The sequence below is a fragment of the Amblyraja radiata genome, chromosome 14, assembly GCF_010909765.2.
Source record: "Amblyraja radiata isolate CabotCenter1 chromosome 14, sAmbRad1.1.pri, whole genome shotgun sequence".
NCBI classification, from domain to species: domain Eukaryota; kingdom Metazoa; phylum Chordata; class Chondrichthyes; order Rajiformes; family Rajidae; genus Amblyraja; species Amblyraja radiata.
This window is the reverse complement of record NC_045969.1, coordinates 26,621,117-26,638,024: the sequence shown is the minus strand read 5'-3', so window position 1 is coordinate 26,638,024 and position 16,908 is coordinate 26,621,117. Positions and strand designations below refer to the sequence as shown.

Genomic DNA, 16,908 nt, shown 5'->3' with positions numbered 1-16,908 from the left:
CTTGACTTGGGCCTGACAGATATCAGATGTTAAAGTTACATTTGTCGGATATTCATTTGGCTGAAACACAATCTCTCTCACCCTCCCTCTCTCACGGAGCACACTCCCGCTCTCTCTCTCTCACACATGCTGCATGCATGCTCGCCCTCCCTCACATGAGTGGGGACACAAGAGACTGCAAATGGTAGAATCTCGAGCAAAAAAATACAAAGTGCTGGAGGAACTTAGTGGGTCAGGCAGTGTCGGTGGAAGGCTGGGAGATTTTAGTTCGGGACCCTTTTTAATTTTGGGGAGACGTCCACCCTCATGGGTCTTTCTCACAAGTTTATTCCAGTTCCATAATTCGTCAGGATTATTCCATGAGCAATGATCATTATAGCTGGCCTCTAGTATATGCCCGGAGTAATAAACATTCGTACCCTTCATACGTGGCTTGTTTCAGGCCCTGGCCTCTCTTTTAGTTTAGTTAATTTAGAGATACAACAAGGAAACAGTCCCTTCGGCCCACCGAGTCCATGCAGACCAGCGATCCCCGTACACTGACACCATCACACACACACAAGGAACAATTTACATTTATAACAAGCAAATTAACCTACAAGCCTGTATGTCTTTGGAGTGTTGGAAGAAAACGAAGATATCGGAGATAACTCACGCAGGTCACGGGGAGAACATACAAACTCCGTCCAGTTTCTCGATCACCGATTAGCAGAAGACATGCGGCCCTTGTCTTCAGTTTTAAAACTGTTGAGAGAATTTGCTCGCTTTGATTTCTCACTGCTGGCATGGAAACAAACAGAATATTGCAGTGCTCACAAATATGTTGGTGAGGAAAAGGGTTAAATAATGGACATATTCCCACTGGAAAGTGTTTGATGTGACAGAGATATGGAGAATTTAAGGCATCATACAGTGTAGAGCACGGTAAAGTGTTGCACATTGTTCCACTGTTTATAGGTGGGGGGGGAGATGATGGACTGTCTATGCAGCAGGCCTCAGCAAGGTGGTAGAAGTATCAGGCACCAATTCACTCCGGCAAGTGTAAACATGTTGGGGTGAAAACAATTCAATGTTCCCACTTTCCTTGAAACTGTCCACACCCGAGGCTGATAAATGGTGGAAACATCCAGCAACATAGGAAGCATCAATGAAGTGAGAACTGAGTTAATGTCTCGGGTCTGTGACATTTCTTGTTAAAATTATGTTTCAGATTAAAGATCCTTCGACCTGACAGGCCACGTTGACTTTTTCACTGCAGATGTTTCCAGACCTGCTGAATATCTGCTTTTAGTTTCAGATTTCTCCCACAAGGTTTAAATTCACTCACTTGACTAGACAACTGTCTCTCTTTAAATATCCCAGAGAATGATTCCTGGGACATGAATAACATTTTTTTTGATTTATTCATTTTTGGGGGGAAAGCTTTATGGGTGGTACGGTGGCGCAGCGGTAGATTTATGCGCTAGGTCCACATCCTTCCAAACTTGTCCTATCCATGTACCTGTCTAACTGTTTCTTAAACGTCAGGATAGTCGATCGATCTGGTTAGGGTTTGATCCTGACTACGGTTGTAGGCTAATTGGCTTGGTAACATTGTAAATTGTCCTTAGTGTGTGTAGAATAGTGTTAGTGTGCTGGTCGGTGTGGACTCGGTGGCCCATAGGGCCTGTTTCCGAGGTGTATCTCTAAACTAAAATAAACTAAACAAAACTAGAAGTCCATTGGTCTACATAACTGCCCCCAGCAGTGAATCTTACACCCTAACAACTACTTTTCCTTTGGTTCATTTACCAGCCATCTTCATCCTTTACCCCTTTGCCAGTTGCAAGTTTTTCTCTCTCTGCTGACACGCTTCATGATGTTAAATATCTCCCAGATTCCGTCACAACTTTGGCTGTTCCAGGGGAAACAATCCTAGGCCTACAGTCCATCCACAGAAATGAAGTAGCTCGTCCCCGAGTCAGTTTGGTAAATCTTTCACGCTCTGTCCAACACAGAACTGGACATTATGTTCCATCTGTGGCAAAATAGTGTTTTATAAACAGTCATTGTGACTTCCCTGCAGAGGGGAAATTACCAAAGGTGATCAATACCCTTAAAGTGTTGAACTCCAGTTACCGCCCGCAGCTCTGTACAAATGTCCCATCAACATTTACTGACCAGGGTCAAAATGGACAGGAGCTGTTGACCACAGTGAACGAGTACTGGGATAGGTGAGTGATTGGGCAGTGGGGAATGGGAGAGTGAATGGGCAGTGGGGGATGGGAGAGTGAATGGGCAGTGGGGGATGGGAGAGTGAATGGGCAGTGGGAGATGGGAGAGGGAATAGATACATAGATACATAGAAAATAGGTGCAGGTGTAGGCCATTCGGCCCTTCGAGCCTGCACCGCCATTCAATATGATCATGGCTGATCATCCAACTCAGTATCCCGTACCTGCCTTCTCTCCATACCCCCGATCCCTTTAGCCACAAGGGCCACATCTAACTCCCTCTTAAATATAGCCAATGAACTGGCCTCAACTACCCTCTGTGGCAGAGAGTTCCAGAGATTCACCACTCTCTGTGTGAAAAAGTTTCTTCTCATCTCGGTCCTAAAGGATTTCCCCCTTATCCTTAAGCTGTGACCCCTTGTCCTGGACTTCCCCAACTAGGAACAATCTTCCTGCATCTAGCCTGTCCAACCCCATAAGAATTTTGTACGTTTCTATAAGATCCCCTCTCAATCTCCTAAATTCTAGCGAGTATAAGCCAAGTCTAACCAGTCTTTCTTCATATGAAAGTCCTGACATCCCAGGAATCAGTCTGGTGAACCTTCTCTGCACTCCCTCTATGGCTATAATGTCCTTCCTCAGATTTGGAGACCAAAACTGTACGCAATACTCCAGGTGTGGTCTCACCAAGACCCTGTACAACTGCAGTAGAACCTCCCTGCTCCTATACTCAAATCCTTTTGCTATGAAAGCTAACATGCCATTCGCTTTCTTCACTGCCTGCTGCACCTGCATGCCTACTTTCAATGACTGGTGTACCATGACACCCAGGTCTTGCTGCATCTCCCCTTTTCCTAATCGGCCACCATTTAGATAATAGTCTGCTTTCCTGTTTTTGCCACCAAAGTGGATAACCTCACATTTATCCACATTATACTGCATCTGCCAAACATTTGCCCACTCACCCAGCCTATCCAAGTCACCTTGCAGTCTCCTAGCATCCTCCTCACAGCTAACACTGCCCCCCAGCTTAGTGTCATCCGCAAACTTGGAGATGTTGCCTTCAGTTCCCTCATCCAGATCATTAATATAAATTGTAAATAGCTGGGGTCCCAGCACTGAGCCTTGCGGTACCCCACTAGTCACTGCCTGCCATTGTGAAAAGGACCCGTTTACTCCTACTCTTTGCTTCCTGTTTGCCAGCCAGTTCTCTATCCACATCAATACTGAACCCCCAATACCGTGTGCTTTAAGTTTGTATACTAATCTCTTATGTGGGACCTTGTCGAAAGCCTTCTGAAAGTCCAGATACAACACATCCACTGGTTCTCCCCTATCCACTCTACTAGTTACATCCTCGAAAAATTCTATAAGTTTCGTCAGACATGATTTACCTTTCGTAAATCCATGCTGACTTTGTCCAATGATTTCACCACTTTCCAAATGTGCTGCTATCCCATCTTTAATAACTGACTCTAGCAGTTTCCCCACTACCGATGTTAGACTAACTGGTCTGTAATTCCCCGTTTTCTCTCTCCCTCCCTTCTTAAAAAGTGGGGTTACGTTTGCTACCCTCCAATCCTCAGGAACTACTCCAGAATCTAAAGAGTTTTGAAAAATTATCACTAATGCATCCACTATTTCTGTAGCTACTTCCTTAAGTACTCTGGGATGCAGCCTATCTGGCCCTGGTGATTTATCGGCCTTTAATCCATTCAATTTACCCAACACCACTTCCCGACTAACCTGGATTTCACTCAGTTCCTCTATCTCCTTTGACCCGCGGGCCCCTGCTATTTCCGGCAGATTATTTATGTCTTCCTTAGTGAAGACGGAACCAAAGTAGTTATTCAATTGGTCCGCCATATCCTTGTTCCCCATGATCAACTCACCTGTTTCTGACTGCAAGGGACCTACATTTGTTTTAACTAATCTCTTTCTCTTCACATATCTATAAAAACTTTTGCAGTCAGTTTTTATGTTCCCTGCCAGTTTTCTTTCATAATCTATTTTCCCTTTCCTAATTAAGCCCTTTGTCCTCCTCTGCTGGTCTCTGAATTTCTCCCAGTCCTCTGGTATGCTGCTTTTTCTGGCTAATTTGTACGCATCTTTTGCTTTGATACCATCCCTGATTTCCCTTGTTATCCACGGATGCACTACCTTCCCTGATTTATTCTTTTGCCAAACTGGGATGAACAATTTTTGTAGCTCATCCATGCAGTCTTTAAATACCTTCCATTGCATATCCACCGTCAACCCTTTTAGAACTAATTGCCAGTCAATCTTGGCCAATTCACGTCTCATACCCTCAAAGTTACCTTTCTTTAAGTTCAGAACCGTTGTTTCTGAATTAACAATGTCACTCTCCATCCTAATGAAGAACTCAACCATATTATGGTCACTCTTGCCCAAGGGGGCACGCACAACAAGACTGCTAACTAACCCTTCCTCATTACTCAATATCCAGTCTAGAATAGCCTGCTCTCTCGTTGGTTCCTCTACATGTTGGTTTAGATAACTATCCCGCATACATTCCAAGAAATCCTCTTCCTCAGCACCCCTGCCAATTTGATTCACCCAATCTATATGTAGTGGGGGATGGGAGAGTGGGCAGTGGGGGGTGGGAGAGGGGAGTGGGGGTCATGTCATAAGGGATAAGAGTAGAAATAGGCCATTCGGCCCATCAAGTCTAGTCCGCAATTCAGTCATGGCTGATCCATCTCTCCCTCCTAACCCCATTCTCCTGCCTTCCCCATAACCTCTGACACCTGTACTAATCAAGAATATACCTCTGCCTTAAAAATAATGAATTCCACAGATTCACCACCCTCTGACTGAAGAAATTTCTCCTCATCTCCTTCCTAAAAGTGGGCGATGGGAGAGTGAATGCACAGTGGGGGATTGGAGAGTGAATAGGCATGAATGTAAGGAGTGGTCAGCTGTTGGTTGGCGACCAGCAAATCAAAGTTGGGGATGGGGCCGAGGTTATGTTGGGGGATTGGGTCATGGGTCAGCCGTGAGGGAGGGGAGATGGTGGTGAGGTCAGGCGACAGATACATGCAGGGGAGGGGGAGTCTGGCAGTGAGGAGTGGAATGGAGGTGATGCGGAGAGTGCCTGGTGGGGGGTGGTAGCAATGTAGGAGACTTCCCTGACGGAGAGTTCCACCAGCAGTCCCCAAGGACAGATGCCTGGGGGTGGCAGGGCCTCTATAACAGGGGATCAGAGTGCTGCAGAGGTCCCACGCAAACCCTTCTGACTTCACACACCCACGCATTAATGTGGCAAAACCAAATCACAGGTGCCGCCTCACACTTAACCCCTTGATTTGTATTGAATTGTTGCTCTATCCCATGGCACATAAACACCTGGCACTGCCTGCACCACCTGCTGATTGTTCATTCAGTTAGCACAGATTTTCCAGTTTGATTTAATGCCGTTTTAAAAACAGCATAGGCAATTACGATTTCTGAGAGCAGATACCATAAGACAGTGGGTAGTCTCCCAGGTATGTGTCTGATAGTTGCTGACCTTCCTCTGATCTTGCGCTCACCTTCTCAAGGATGAATGTAGTTCAACGGTATCAATTCTGACATTTGCTCTTCACCGACCTCTTGAAGCAGAGCAAGGCAAACATCCTCCTGACCCCTGTTATGAATGTCTATGATGCCCTCCCCTGCCTGGACACACTATAGTTTTAAGACTTTGACCTCTCCCTGATGTAGACTCACCAGTCAGGGGCAATATTTGCCATCCATCCACCCTGGTCACTCTGAAGCACCTCCATTAGATCAATCACTAATCCTCCATGTACAAGGGATTTGAACCCGGGACTCAGGCGCTGTAAGGCAGCATCTCTACCAGTGATTATGCTGATCTACCCTGAAGAGTGCTGCCCAGAGCTGGACACAGGACACCAGATGTGGTCCCACCAAAGCTCGGTACTAATGGCAGCGCCTCACCCACTTCTGCAATGAAGGCCGCTGTCCATTGTTCTGAAGGGGCCATGCTTTGTGCGCCTGCTTCCTCTCATTGTTTCTCTCCTCCATGGTCCCTAGTTCACAGCCTCCCCGCTATTTCCTTTGGCAATAATTCGTGCCAGGTCGGTGAAGTAACAGACTGCCCAGTTGCTTATAATCGCTGACCGTTTAGTCCTTATGCTTGTAACTAATCAAAGGCAAGTGCCGCCAAGCACGATGGAAAAGTGGCTACTTTTCATTGCCACCCCACACTCTAAAATCTATAAACAGCATCTTGGAGGAACGTACGTTCAGTGTACTTCATACAATATTGTGGATTAACAGCACCAGCCACCCTTGCCTTCATTACAATTTCCTCTATCTCTTTTGGGATTCATTTCACATTTTGCTTTTCCCCCATTGTGGTGGATTATTTCAACATTTGGTCTTCAGACATAGAAATATGAAAAGTAAATGTCAGAACACCAATACCTTTCAATCTTTCAACATTCAATATTTTTCCCATTTGTTTGCAAAGTTATAAAGTAAATATCAACTACTCTAAAACAATAGATGGTAAATATTTTTCATTATGTTCCACTTGCACAACATTACCCATTCACTTAATTGGCTTTTACCCAATCTGAATTCACCTCCCGCTTGTACAGCCATCGGGCTTTGTGTCAGTAGCATGCCTGGACCTTTTGCACTTGATCCCCTTTTCAAACCATTTTGTTTGGGTACAGCTTTCTCCTTGCTTGCTCAATCTCCAATTCTTAACTACATTTTTATATCTGTAGAACCTTTATTCCCTCTTCATCCTCCATTGTTTTAGCTCTTTACCATGGCTTTACAGGCGTGGATGTTTATTGAAATCATATTCTATGTCCCTCTTCCAGGGAGATGCTAACTGCATTTCGTTGTCTCTGTACTGTACACTGACAATGACAATTGAAGTTGAATCTGAATCTGATTCTAGAACTTTGCAACTTTATGCTTAAAAATCTGCTGAGAAATTTGGAAGAGTTGGGCTGCATCTTTTGCAGAATCCACTGTGTTGAACCACCTCACTCAGACCCCAACCAGCTACTCATTCAATAGGTGCCTGATTTAAAGGAGCCTGCCTGAAGTGGTAGTAGTTGCTGCTGGGGGCACGACTCCTGTGGGTCCCCTGTAAGTTATTTACTCATTTATGCTCCTTCACACCCCTAGCAGTACAGTGGTTTAGTTACTAGACTCATTGATCCACGATCCTCAGTTTGAATCTCACCACTGCAATTGGGAATTTAAATTAACGTAATTAAATAAATTTGGAATTGGAAAAGAAAGTGTATAGGTGTTGTATAACCCTGTTTACTTCAATATGAATGTCAGGAAGGGAAATCTGTTGTCCTTGTTCAATCTGCCTTGTATGTGACTTCAGATCCACCAATTCGGGGGTAATTATAAGGATAAATAATATTTCAGGTGGGTGAATAATAAAGATTATGTGGTGATGACCCCTGCCTTCCTCTTGCTCCTGTATCACAGTCCTCACGTGGTCACCGCTTATCCTTGGTTCATCGTCCCCTCCCGAGTCCCAACAAGTTGCCGACCTCACTCGCTCTGATCACTCAACCCACCCTTTCCCCTTTCCCCAAGGACACCCCTGCCACACCACTAACATCCCAACATTCACCCTTCTGACCACCTAGGGGACCACCCTTCACCTCTGCCTGCAAGCCCTGACTCACTGACACAACCTCACACCTTCCCAATAGTCACCGCTATTCTCCATTTTGTAAACCAATTAGAAACTTTGTGGACCCAGTGTAAATATAATACTGTATACACTAGAGATCTGAAATTAAAAATAAAAATGCTGGAAGCACCCATCAGGTGGGCACAGCTGGCAGAGATGTTGCATTACTGCTGCAGAGACACTGGTCCTGACCTCTGATGCTGTCTGTGTGGAGTTTGCATGTTCTCCCTGTGACTGCATGGGTTTCCCTTGGTGCTTCGGTTTTTTCCCACATCCGAAGACGTGCAGCCTGGTAGGTTAAATGGGTCTGCTGTAAATTGCCACTGGTGTTGAGTAGGTGAGTGATGGAATCTGGGGAGAGTTGTCAGGTTAGTGGGGAGAATAAAATGGATTTAGCATAGGATTAGTGTAAATGGCCGGCATGGACAAGGTGGGCCGAAGGGACTGTTTCTGTGTCATGACTGTCTGTGACTCTATAACTATGAGCATGTGTGCAGAGAGACATTGAGTTAAAGGGCCATGACCTGAAATGTTATCAGGACTGGGGAAATTCAGAAAGCAAACTCATTGAAGATGCAGAGGAGGATAGGAACATGTGTAGCTTTGCAGTAGGTGATGGCACTCAGTGCAAGGTATTAAATATTCAGCAGACCGTCAGACCTCTCTGGCCACAGTCAAAGGTTTTAATCACTGGTTTTTAAGCTGGTATGCTGGGTTATTCGGAATTGATGGGTTTTTCTGAATGAATTTCCAAGTCAAAGAATGCCCTCCCTATGTACTTCTGGATAGAAGGGGTGGGCAGCATGAAGCAGAGCAGGTTTCACCTGGACAGCTGGGCTCCTGGATGTATCCAACTATTGGTGATGCCTCTGCAGTTCGCAGCCCAGAGAGGTCTAGGGCACCAGGCAGCCCAGGAACAGGTCGGCCACTGCAGAACATCAGAGGTGTTGCATGGCTGGGGCAGGGGCCGCACCAACTCAAGTGCCAACATGCACACACCGCCCGTCGGTGGGGTGATGATTCCCCAGTGGGCAGCCCCCCTGCCTCTGAAGCTTATGGCTTTGAGTCTGACTACGGAGACTCGAGCACAATGCCTGCGCCGCTTGTAGGTTCAATGCTGAGGGTGGGAGGGGAGGAATCGGGAAAAGCTACACTGTGGGAATGGCAGAGCTGAGCGAGAGCTGGGTGGTGCTGAGGTAGAGCCACACTGATGGGTGAACAATTCTCAACAAGAGCCTTAGTGTGGGATGGCAGTGCTGAGGGACAGCCACACTGTAGGGGGCAGTACTGAGGGAGAGCCACACTGTAGGGGGCAGTACTGAGGGAGAGCCACACTGTAGGGGGCAGTACTGAGGGAGAGCCACATTGTAGGGGGCAGTACTGAGGGAGAGCCACATTGTAGGGGGCAGTACTGAGGGAGAGCCACACTGTAGGGGGCAGTACTGAGGGAGAGCCACATTGTAGGGGGCAGTACTGAGGGAGAGCCACACTGTAGGGGGCAGTACTGAGGGAGAGCCACACTGTAGGGGGCAGTACTGAGGGAGAGCCACACTGTAGGGGGCAGTACTGAGGGACAGCCACACTGTAGGGGGCAGTACTGAGGGAGAGCCACACTGTAGGGGGCAGTACTGAGGGAGAGCCACACTGTAGGGGGCAGTACTGAGGGAGAGCCACACTGTAGGGGGCAGTACTGAGGGAGAGCCACACTGTAGGGGGCAGTACTGAGGGAGCGCCACACTGAGCGATCGACAGTTCCAAGTGAGAGCCACTGAAGGAGTGTCCATCTTCACTTGCCATATTAAACTAAAGCCCTTTCTAGGCTTCATGTAGATGCCTAGACTTAAAGAATAGGAAGCATCTTTCTATACACAGATGATGCCCTGTTCTGTACGTTACAACAATGCATCAGAATTACTTAATTAGGACATCCAAAGATGTGAATGGAGCTATATGAATGCAATTTGATTTATTGCGGAGGGGTCTCCCATCATGGGGATCACATCCGGTGGAGTAATGGAACAATCCTGCTCTCAGGAGAGGCCTGGAAGAGAGTGCTGGTCCGATCCCAACCTCTCTGCACAGCTTGGTAGTCATCTAGCTGCCCTTTAGGGGGGATGTTTGGAAAGGAACTTCTGGGTATAAGGTGGCAGGTGGCACCGGGAGTGGACATCCATCCTTCAGCTCACTTCCCCGCCCCCACCCCCCCCCCACTGAAGTGAGCTGAAGGATGGATGTCCACTCCCGGTGCCCCCTGGCTATTGGCGTTAACAACGTACTCTTTGTGCTCAGGGCACACATCCCCTGGCATTGCCAACTGCTCCTTCCCTTCCCAGCTTCCCAGGCTTCATGAAGATCACCTGCAGTCTCCATAGCGACCAAAAAATGAGGGACGTAAAATTGAATCCAGTCACCTTGAAACGCTGCTCCCAAAGCACTCTAATGCATTCAGAAGATTAATGGATTACACCAGTGAAGGCCAGAAGCTCCTGGCTACCCGATCCAGTCCTCTAATTGACTAGGCAAAGCAGTCAAGGCACTGCCTTGTTAAGCATGCCCTCGGCACTGTGTGTTTATGGAAGTGCTGTGCAAGGAAGAGTTGAGTATGTCTGCTCTTTGTTCTTCTTCAGAGATGCAGAACACAGACGCCAGTTCCCATCTTGATGCTGAGCATGTTAACTTGACTGAGCTAATTGGGCCCCCTGGGTTAGAGAGGGATGCACGGCGCACATTTTGCACCCTGGTCAGCCGTGATAAAATCAACGTCCAGTAGCAGCCTCATCAAAATTACAGCTGCACATTGAGATTAGAAACTTAAATAACCATGAACCACATCACTGATGGAGCTGTGCACATGGTTTTAAGGTGGAAGTTATAATTGCTGTACAGAAATTGTACAGTAAATTGCAGATTTAGTGCATCATATGCAATCTAAGAACAGTACAACACAGGAATAGGCCCTTCAGCCCATAATGTCTGTGCCGAACATGATCTAATCTCCTCTGCCTGCGCATGATCCATATCCCTCCATTCCCTGAACATCCATGTGCCTATCCAAAGGCCGCAATGCCACGATTGTATCTGCCTCTACCACCACCCCTGGCAGCAGGTTCAAGGAGCCCACCATTCTACGTATAAAAAAACACGCCCCATACTTCTCCTTGAAACTTTGCTCCTTTCTTGTTGAAGGTACACCTTGTGGCCTTTTTGTTCCCACCCTGGGAGAAAGGTACTGAATGTCTACCGTATCCATGTCTCTCATCATTTTATATGCCTCAATTGGGTTTCCCCTCAACCTCTGATGCTCCAGAGAAAACAACCTACATTTGTCCAACCTCCCATTATAGCTCATATCCTCCAATGCAGACAGCATTCTAGGGAAGCCTCTTCCGCACTCTTTCCAAAACCTTCCATTCATTGTGGCAACTAGAGCTGCCCACAATATTACAAATGTGCGCTAACCAAAGCCCTATGAAGCTGTAATATGTCTTCTTGCCTAATACTCGATGCCTTGATCAATGAAGGCAAGCATACCATACTCCTTGTTTTCCATTCTACCTACACATGGTGCACTTTCAGGGAGCTGTAGACTTGTACCTGAGATCCCTTCCTTTGATTTAATTTTATTCAGATCCTAAGAGAACAGCATGAAAGGAAGTGCATGATCCAGCTGTTGGAAGCCTCTGATATCCAACTATTCACATGGAGCCTTCCATCGAGGATGTTATAGTCAGTCCAACCAAGATCCCAGGACCTTGTGCCTTGGATGTCAACATCAGCTTATGTTTGCACTGGTTTAATGATTGGACATTGGACATTGGGCCTTCACTTGCCTCACTTCCCAAACCTCTGCTATTGTTCTCCTCTCAATGGAACCTCCATTCCACTCCTACTGATCGGATGGTCCTACCCTGGTTTGCAAAGCATCATCTCTTCCTCACCTTCTGTACCTTCAGTGCTCTTCAAAGTAGATGGAAGGCTCTTTGCTTTAATCATTCTTTATATTCTTTGGTCACAGAGAGTCCCAGAGAATTCCCCGTCTCCAGGGCCACCCAATTGTCACTGCTTCTCGTACTTGGAAATTTGACAAATTGCTGCCGTGTTTTCTCCCTCACTGTGAATAAATCAGATGAATAAAGCAAGTTCTCGATGAGTGTTTCAAACAGAGCAGCTGGCTGATGTAGCGAGGCACAACACACATCGTGTTCTCTCTGCGTTCAGGGCTGAAACTGAGTGAACTTGACAAGAACTCATTCCCATTGAAGATATGACATCTGCTTTACTGAGCTTGTTTCTGTGCCTCCGGCGGAGGTGTAGTTATTGTGAATTTTCTGCTCACCGGTGTGAGAAATGTTTCAGGCATTGGGAGAGAAAAACACTGCAGCATTCTTCGAGGCAATGTTAGCAAAAAGCAGTCTTCCAGGTCACTGATGGCTTTGTGAGAAACAACAGAGGGCTGTTTGATCGAATGTGGAGTCTCCCTGTCTGACATGGGCAGTAGGGAGATGAGGGGCAACCCTTCTCTGTTCATTGGTGGCTCTATTATACCCAGCTCCTGCTGTTTAACGGAGCGTCATCACTGAATTACCCCGTTAACTCTTAAACCATAGACGTTTGCTTGCTGCTAAAGCAAATGTATTTACATTACCCCATTTAATTGTATGTGATAGCTGCAGTCATAGAGTTCTACCAAGCCAAAGCAGGCCATTTGGCCCACCACGTCCATGCTAAGTATCACGCATTCAGCTATAGTAATCACATTTACCAACATTTTGCCTGAGACCTTCTATGCCTTGGCGATTCAAGTCCTCATCCAGATACTTCAATGCTGTCAGGGTCCCTGCCTCCAGCATCTCTCAGGCAGTGAGTTCCAGATTCCAACCACCCTACAGATGGGGACGACAGATGGCACAATGGGCTAAGTGTTCGGCTGGCAACCGGAAGGTAGCCGGTTCGAATCCCGCTTGGAGTGCATACTGTCGTTGTGTCCTTGGGCAAGACACTTCACCCATCTTTGCCTGTGTGTGAATGTGTGTGAATGTGTGTGAGTGATTGATGGTGGTCGGAGGGGCCGTAGGCGCAGATTGGCAGCCACGCTTCCGTCAGTCTGCCCCAGGGCAGCTGTGGCTACAGAAGTAGCTTACCACCACCGAGTGTGACTGAGGAGTGAATGAATAATGCGATGTAAAGCGCCTTGAGTATTAGAAAGGTGCTATATAAATCCCATCCATTATTATTATTATTACAGGCGAAAAGAACCTCTAAACCACCTCGCTCACCCTAAACCTATGTCCTCTGGTTGTAAGGTACCAATGTTATCAGTCAGAGAAAGTAATAATGGGTGGAGCGGATCCACTGAAGCCATAAATATAAGGTTTCAACTTCCCAGGGAGATCATTGTGCCCTACAGCAGTAAAGCAGCCTACAGGGTTCCCAGGGGGCACATTTCGCCTACCCAGGGGCTAAAGTTGTTGATTCTGGATTTGTACATATTTTTTCTCATTGACTGTTCTGTTCATTAGTTGTTCATAAATGTGAAATAACATTGTTATGTGCTATTAAAGTTGCCAGGGGTAAACGGGACGAAAAAGGTTGGGAACCCCTGGTATATGCCATCAAGTATGCATTAGTATTGATCTCATTCATCAGCATTTGATCTGTAACCTCTGTGCTTTGGCAATTCAATTGCCTGTCCAGATGATTCTTATACATCATGTGAATCTCTGCTTGCACCATCTTCTCGGGCAGTGTGTTCCAGATTCCCACCATCATCTGGTTAAAAAACATATTTCCTCAGATCCCCTCTAAATTTCTTACTAGATCATGTGTTTGGACCAGAATTAGGCCATTCGGCCTATCAAATCTACTCTGCCATTCAATCATAGCTGATCTATCTCTCCCTCCTAACCCCATTCTCCTGCCTTCTCCCCATAACTCCTGATACCTTCAACCTATTCCTCGGGTCTTAGATGTCTCTGCAATGTGGATAGGTTTCTTACACTCTACCCAATCTATGGCCCTCATAATTTTAGATACTCTGACATTTTACCCCCTCCGCTTATGCCTCCTCTGCTCCATGAAAATCAAACTCGGCCTGTCCAGCAAAACCAAAACGCTCCATTCCCAGGGAGTATCAACAGTTATGTCCCTCTGACTGCTTGTTCACCGAGTCCTACCTGTCGAGGTGGAGTATCGGTTATTGATGCCGATGTTACCTTTGCCATTTGCATGGGCAATTGTCACGCAGTTGAGCAGATGTCATTTGTAGGTGGAAACCATCTCTGGAGCACAGTTCCTGTTCTTTGCGACAGGTTTTCCAGTACATCATGGTACTTTATCCGGTCTGGAAGATATTCAGATGGAAATTGCTTCTTTGTTCAGGTGTAAGATAGGAGTAGCCCACACACGTTTGTCAGTATAAGCCATGACAATGCTCCGTTTACTACAGTTACAGGCCTTGTCCCAGGTCCCCTAAAAATAGGTACACAATACATTTCAAAGAGTCCTGCAAGGGATTTGTTTCCAGGTAGTCAGGCAGATATTTCTCCTGTGCACTCACATTCCCATCTGATTAACATGCACTCACTTCCCATAACTTAACCAAGAGTCACTGCTAGATCAGACAAGTCATCAGATGTTGATTTATTTGTTTGGATGAGTTAGCTGTGAGCCGTAACTAGTTTTACAACTTGGTTTCAGGTTTGGGGACTAGTTTCCGCCTGTGCACTGTCTCTCGGTTTGGTTGTTCTGAGATGTACGGCAAACAGGTGCGGACCAAAGTCTACCCCGGCAACCTCCCAGTCACCGTGGCAGCAGAGACCTGAAAAAGAACCATCCTCCCCAACCCTCCACAATCCAAATTGTGCCATATAAGGCAATCCCACAACATTAAATGGAGAGGAGTTCAGTCAGTACACAGTCACTGCTGTGGCTTTTTGTGTTCCCCACGTCATGCTGTGTGGGGAAAGAAAAGGTTGATAAGAATGATGCAGGAACTGAGAGGTGCTCATACCAACCCAGAAAGACCAAATTAACTAAACCTCTATGGAACAGAGATGGCTTGCCAACATAAATTATAGAAGTTGATAGGTTGAGTATTGAGAAAATATCTCCAATTGTGAGGTAGCCCAGAAGCTAATGTCACCATAATTCCCAAATCATGGAAAACCTCTTTACACATCCTGGCACACTCATGACCACGTGTACAATTGAGGTGAAATAAACATGAAGATGTAGGCTGATTTAGGAGCTGAAGGCAAAAGGAACTGAGGATATGTTTGGGGCAGCAGAGACATATTGTCTTTCCAGAACAGACACTGTTTTATAAATCCAGGAATAATCACATTTATCTCTCACCTTGTACGTTGATTTGAATGAAGTCTAATCAGTTAAACCCAAGGATTATTTTTGGTACTTACTGTTATCAGCCTTCAGGCTCACTCAAAGGGATTGTTTGAATAGACAAGTAACATTTCTGTATGAATCAAAATTTTGATCACGGCAGGCTTGCATGCCACATGTGTTAATTGAGTGGAAGGTAACACCATGTACTCACAGTCTTGACCTTGATGTGATGAAGCATTTTGAGACCATGCACTTGCAGGACACAATTAAACAAGATGTCAATTTGAAGCACCAGAAGGAATTCGGGCACATGGCCAAAAACTTGGTCCACAGATAGACACAAAAAGCGATGCAACCTCAGCAGCCCGACAGCAGAGGGAATTCCAAAGGGCCACCACGCTCCAAGTGAACAACATTCTGTTCCTCTCAGATCTAAATGGTTGACCTCCCCTGAGAGTTCTGAGAGTGTAACGCCAAACCCTGGCCACTGCAGCCAGGGGAAATGTGCTCTCCACTCCACTGTTATCAGTCTGTAGCTTTCAATGAGAACATATTTCACTCATCTACCTTGTATCATTACAGACCTGGTCTATCGGCCCTCCGTATACAGTGAATACAGTTTGTAGGGTGGCACAATGGCGAAGCGGTAGAGTTGCTGTTTTACAGCGCCAGAGAACCGGGTTCAATCCTGACTACAGGTGCTGTCTGGATGGAGTTTGTATGTTCTTCCTGTGACTGCGTGGGTTTTCTCAGGGTTCACCGGTTTCCTCCAGCACTCCAAAGACATACGGGATTATCGGTTAATTGGCAACTGTAAATTGTCCCCAGTGTGTAGGATAGTGCTGGTGTACAGTGATCAATGGTCAGACAAGGGGCCTGTTTCCATGCTGTTTCTCTAATATCTCAAGTCTAAATCCCTACTCCCAGTAAAATCTAGCAGTTGTCACTGAAGCCCCTGGAGTGAGACTAGAACCTATGGCCTCCCTCAGTTCTGCCACTCAGTTGTAGCTGCCAACAGCATAAAGGTAGCAACTGATGTGAGAAGCACACCCACCAGCATCACCATTGGACTCAATCTTTTATGTTCTATAAGAGATTTATAACAATACTACCTTGGTTGGTGAAATATTGCCATTTAGTTTAAATATATTGTCGTGGGGATCCACCTCTATTATCAACATTAACCTCTGTCTTCTTGCATTACATTTTTTCTAAATCAATTAAAAGCTTGACTCCACCCTCGATTTAATTTGTTTTGATACTCAAGCCTAAGGTTAGTCCAGTGCAGCAGTAAATAGCTGGAGAATGAGGTGAAACGTTATTTGACATGGCATTGAAGTAATTTATTGCACTCTTTCTGTGGAATATTGGTGCCTCAGTGGTTTCCTTTAATGTTTGACATTGTTCATTTAGAATGCTGCTGCTCTTCATAAATCCTCTTGAACTCTCTAAGAAAACGATACTTAAGGATACTTAGGATACACGTTTTATGTTCTATGATACGTATTCCTGATACTGTTGCAAAGGTTTTGTCTGCTTGAATGGATCTATCAGTTGTTTTGGAGAAGATGGCTATTGGGAAGATGGCTGATCATGAGCAGAGCAGTGCTTATGGATTGATAGATGGATGCTTAATCCGCAAGCAAAGTTTTAATT

The 16,908-nt window shown here is 45.9% G+C and overlaps 1 protein-coding gene across 3 annotated transcripts in view; it reads left to right on the top strand.

Annotated features, from left to right (window-relative positions):
* The window catches only part of enox1 (ecto-NOX disulfide-thiol exchanger 1), a 196,568-nt gene that overhangs the window by 68,484 nt on the left and 111,176 nt on the right, over positions 1 to 16,908 (top strand). The window lies entirely within an intron of this gene.